The sequence below is a fragment of the Ailuropoda melanoleuca genome, chromosome 14 (genome assembly GCF_002007445.2).
Source record: "Ailuropoda melanoleuca isolate Jingjing chromosome 14, ASM200744v2, whole genome shotgun sequence".
NCBI classification, from domain to species: Eukaryota; Metazoa; Chordata; class Mammalia; order Carnivora; family Ursidae; genus Ailuropoda; species Ailuropoda melanoleuca.
Genome location: NC_048231.1, coordinates 53,699,696 through 53,705,471, shown reverse-complemented (window position 1 = coordinate 53,705,471; position 5,776 = coordinate 53,699,696). Strand labels below are relative to the sequence as shown.

The window sequence follows — 5,776 nt, the reverse complement described above, 5'->3', positions numbered from 1 at the left end:
ATACTGTCACCACAAAATGTCTTTAATTCTTAAGTAGCTTTAAATTTTAAATATGAAGGTCAGTTACCAGAGTCAAACTTATTCTTAACAAGTAGAATTTTTATGTCCATTCAATCACACAGTCTCTTACATCTTTCCTGGCATATTCATTTGAAGATAGGAATGGAAACTGTAACTGTGTTCCTCATATCATGCATTCACAGGTAATGCTCATCTTCATATGTTGTCCAGTTTCTTGAGGATAAAAAGGAGTGACTCACGGCAGGACCATGCAAACAAGGAAGTTTCATATGGAGGAGACCACAGCCTTGCACATATTCTGTTTCATCTCCTTGGGTTCCAGCTTTGGCAGGAGGCTCTCGATCTGGAACATCCCGGCTTTGCTTTCCTGCCACGCTGGGCTTTTCTCACCAGCTGCCTGGCACCCATGAAGCTCTGTTTACTCATCTGAAATAGAGGGGAAGTCACCTCCCTATTTTTTTTTAACTTTAACAGTTTTAAATTCACAGAAAAATTGTGAAGATAATTCAGAGTTTCTATAAGCTCCTTACCTAGTATCCTCTATTATTAACATCCTATAGTAGAATGCTACATTTCTTACAATTCACATACCAATACTGATGAATTATTTTGTTAGTCACCATACATCATTAGTTCTTGATGTGGTGTTCCATGATTCATTATTTGTGTATAACACCCAGTGCTCCATGAAATATGTGCCCTCCTTAATATCCTTCACTGGGCTAGCCCATCCCCCCACCCCTCTCCCCTCTGAAACCCTCAGTTTGTTTCCCAGGGTCCATAGTCTCTCATGGTTTGCCTCCCCCTCTGATTTCCTCCCTTCATTTTTCCCTTCCTTCTCCTAATGTCCTCCATGCTATTCCTTAAGTTCCACATATAAACAAAACCATATGATAATTGTTTTTCTCCACTTGACTTATTTCACTTAGCATAATCCCCTCCAGTTCCATCCATGTTGATGCAAATTGTCGGTATTCATCCTTTCTGATGGCTGGGTAATATTCCATTGTATATATGGACCACATCTTCTTTATCCATTCATCTGTTGAAGGACATCTCAGCTTCTTCCACAGTTTGGCTATTGTGGACATTGCTGCTATGAACATTGGGGTGCAGGTGCCCCTTCTTTTTACTACCTCTGTATCTTTGGGGTAAATATCCAGTAGTGCAATTGCTGGGTCATAGGGTAGCTCTATTTTTAACTTTTTGAGGAACCTCCATACTGTTTTCCAAAGCGGCTGTACCAACTTGCATTCCATCAACAGTGTAAGAGGGTTCTCCTTTCTCCACAATCTCTCCAACACTTGTTTCCTGCCTTGTTAATTTTTGCAATTCTAACTGGTGTAAGGTTGTGTCTCATTGTGACTTTGATTTGTGTTTCCCTGATGGCTAGTGATGTTGAACATTTCTTCATGTGTCTGTTAGCCATTTGTATGTCTTTTTTGGAGAAGTGTCTGTTCATGTTTTCTGCCCATTTTTTGACTGGGTTATTAGTTTTTTGAGTGTTGAGTTTGAGAAATTCTTTATAGATTTTAGATACCAACCCTTTATCTGTAATGTCATTTGCAAATATCTCCTCCGTTCCGTGGGCCGCCTCTTAGTTTTTTTGACTCTATCCTTTGCTGTGCAGAAGCTTTTCATCTTGATGAAGTCCCAAAAGTTCATTTTTGCTTTTGTTTCACTTGCCTTTGGAGACATAGCTTGAAAGAAGTTACTGTGGCTGATGTGGAAGAGGTTACTGCCTATGTTCTCCTCTAGGATTTTGATGGATTCCTGTCTCACATTGAGGTCTTTCATCCATTTTGAGTTTAACTTTGTGTATGGTGTAAGAGAATGGTTCAGTTGCATTCTTCTATATGTAGCTGTCCAATTTTCCCATCACCACTTATTGAAGAGACCGTCTTTTTTCCATCGGATATTTTTTCCTGATTTGTCAAAGATTAGTTGACCATACAGTTGAGGGTCCATTTCTGGAGTCTCCTGTTCTTTTCCATTGGTCTATGTGACTGTTTTTGTCCCAATACCATGCCAATACCATCACAACTTTGTAACAGTGCTTGAAATCAGGTAACATGATGCCCCCAATTTATTTTTTTCTTTTTTTAAAATATTTTATGGCCATTATTTTTTAAAACATTTTATTTATTTATTTGACAGGGAGAGACAGCGAGAGAGGGAACACAAGCAAGGGGAATGTAAGAGGGAGAAGCAGGCTTCCCGCCGAGCAGGGAGCCCGATGCAGGGCTCAATCCCAGGACGCTGGGATCATGACCTGGGCCGAAGGCAGATGCTTAATGGCTGAGCCACCCAAGCGCCCCCCTCCCAGCTTTATTTTTCTTTTTCATCATTCCCTTGGCAATTCAGGGTCTTTTCCAGTTCCATACAAATTTTAGGATTTTTTGTTCCAGCTCTTTGAAAAATGCCAATGGTATTTTAATAGGGATGGCATTGAAAGTGTAGATTGCTCTGGGCAGCATAAACAATGTTTATTCTTCCATCCATGAGCTTGGAGTATTTTTCCATCTTTTTGTGTCTTCCTCAATTTCTTTTATAGTTGTTCTGTAGCTTCTAGAGTATAGATCCTTTACCTCTTTGGTTAGGTCTATTCCTAGGTATGTTATGGTTTTTGGTGCTATTGTGAATGGAATTGAGTCCTTAATTTCTCTTTCTACAGTTACGTTGTTAGTGTATAGAAAAGCAACTGAGTTCTGTGCATTGATTTTGTATCCTGCTAGATTGCTGAATTGCTGTATGAGTTCTAGTAATTTGGAGGTAGAGTCTTTTGGGTTTTCCACATAAAGTATCATGTCACCTGCGAAGAGCGAGACTTTGACTTCTTCTTTGCCAGTTGGGATGCCTTTTACTTCTTTTTGTTGCCTGATTGCTGTGGTAGGACTTCTAGTACTATGTTGAACAATAGTGGTGAGAGTGAGCATCCCTGTCATATTCCTGATCTTAAGGAAAAAGCTCTAAGCTTTTCCCCTTTGAGAATGATATTCACTGTGGGCTTTTTATAGATGGTTTTTATGATATTAAGGAATGTTCCCTCTATCCCTATACTCTGAAGAATTTTAATCAGGAATGGATGTTTTGTTTTATCAAATGAAAGGGTCCTATGGTTCTTGTCTTTTCTTTTATTAATGTGCTCTACCACGTTAATTGATTTGCAAATGTTGAACCACCCTTGCATCCCATGCATAAAACCCACTTGGTCATGGTGAATAATCCATTTAATGTACTGTTGGATCCTATTGGCTAGGATCTTGTTGAGTATTTTGGCATTGATGTTCATCAGAGATATTGAGTTTTAATTCTCCTTTTTGATGGGGTCTTTGCCTGGTTTTGGAATCAGGGTAATACTGGCCTCATAGAACAAGTTTGGAAGTTTTCCTTCTCTTTCTCTTTTTTGGAACAGCCTCAGTAGAATAGGTATTATTTCTTCTTTAAATGTTTGGTAGAATTCCCCTGGGAAGCCACCTGGTCCTAGACTTTTGTTTTTTGGGACGTGTTTGATTACTGCTTCAATTCCTTACTGGTAATTGGTCTATTCAGATTATCTATTTCTTCCTGTTTCAGTCTTAGTAGTTTGTAAGTTTCCAGGAAGGCATCATTTCTTCCAGGTTGCTTAATTTGTTGGCATATATTCCTAAAAGAAAAATTTACTAAGTGAAGAGATATATCATGTTTATAAGATATGATTTTGTTAAGATGTTTAGAACAAGGGGAAAAGTATTTCTTTAAAGGGTCAAATAAAGAATATTTTAGGTTTTGTGGAACATATAGTCTCTGTTTCATCTACTCAACCCTGTTGTTTTAGGGCCATTCAGTAATGCACAATGCATAAACAGATCAGCCTTGTGGTGTTTCAGTAATACTGTATTTACAAAAACAGGTGGCAGGCTATATATGGCCTACAAGCTAATAACTTGTCAAACTCTGATCTAGAATGTTAATTTTGTTAGCATGTTACTTTAGAATATATATAAGGAATGTTTATAAATCAATAATAAAAGATAAACAACTCTAATAAAATGGGCAGGCTTTTACAGACACATTACTAAAGAAGATCTAAAAATGGTCAACACACACACACACACACACACGAAAGAAACGACGTACACGAGGTTTTTCACAACTCTTTATTTCAACACAAATCAATTATTTACATGTTGACTGTTTAGAATAAGCACTATAAACTGGCTTTGCCCACAGAGAGAAGCACTCTCACTTACAGATGCATTCTCTTTTCTTCTTGCCACAGAGCTATTTTTAGTAATACTGGCTGGGAGAGGGTGGAAAGCCCCTGGGTTAGTGAGGGTTTACATGGCCAGGACTGTTGCAACATGTTTAGTATTCAAAGAACCACAAATGCTTCCTTTGAAATCCAGTCATCAGTTTTGTTAAATCCATCTGTGATTTTTTTTTTTTAATTCTGAAACTCTCACAAGACCTGCAGGGTTATTTACTTCTCTACATTCCTTCCACATTACTTTTCATTATGTATTTACTTTGTGTTGCTTTGTGAGGGGTGAAAAGAGAAAAAAGTCAGATTTTGTTCTTTAAGATGAAGCATCATGTAAATAGAAACAAAGTTTAATTATGGAAACAAACTGTAATATTTGACAAGATTCAATCATTTTCTCTAGATATATGCCATACTCATTTGACAAGTATTTGACATGTAATATATGAAAGGCATCCTGGAGTGAATATGTAGAATTGCTTTTTGGAATATTACATTTAGTGTAGCATAGGGTGAGGAATCAGACCAATTTGAATTCAAATCCTTACTCTGTCTCTTAACTATTTGTGTGAGCCTGGATGAGGTACATCAACTCTTTTGTTTTGTTTTTTTTTAATTTGAGGAATAGGAGCAGTGTTGCCTATTCATGTGTCTCCATGAAGATCATATATATAAAATACCTGCACCGTACTCAAACACAGCAGACATCCAGATATTAGTTCCCATTCCCATTACCTTCACAGCTTACAAGTTCAGCTGTAAAGAGCTAGTACATGACCAAGAACACAATGCATTCAGTTTCAGATACATATTAAAACCCAAAGTACACATGGTCTTTCTCCTTCTGGGTTAAAGAAGGAGAAAGGTATGAACTGATCTGAATAACTGTGTACAGAGCATAGAGCATCCTCATTAAACTAAGAACAGAGAGCCTCTGACTTGTAGAAACAACAAGTAAAAAATGCCCTCTGCTTTCCTAGAAGTAAAGATATTCTGGAACCTACATTTTCAAAAATTATTTTCCCATTTGCCTATCTACATTCAAGAAATGTTGAGTTTCATTTTTTTGTTATTAAGTTGGATAAATTGGTTGAGATTGTATTTGTTATTGTGCCAATTCCCCAAAGCAGATTTCATTACCAATATCTGGGGCCTGACAGACTCAGATGGAAGCTAGGGTCTCTTTATTTTCCTATGCTCTAAACTCTCTTGCATCACTGCACAGGGTTTCCCTTATCATAAGCTAAGGAAGAGATCACCGTTGAATCAGAACAATGTATAACCTGTATTACACAGTTGGTGCAGTGTTGCCTACCCCAAAGTACCCTCTGATGTTGCTCAAATGTCCATAGTGATCATGTTTCTTCTTCCTTTACATCAGAGAATACAGTTGTAATTCTACCCTTTAGAAAATTATAACTTGTTTTATCTCTTACCATGCCACAATATCATCCTTGTTGCTTCCTCTTCAAGCCTTGCCTTTATCTCTTAAGACTTCAATATCAATATAAC

General features: G+C 37.5%; 1 pseudogene; it reads right to left on the bottom strand.

Annotated features, from left to right (window-relative positions):
• Window positions 1–216: 216 nt before the first annotated feature.
• LOC100463929 lies at window positions 217–373 on the bottom strand (annotated as a pseudogene).
• Window positions 374–5,776: the final 5,403 nt, after the last annotated feature.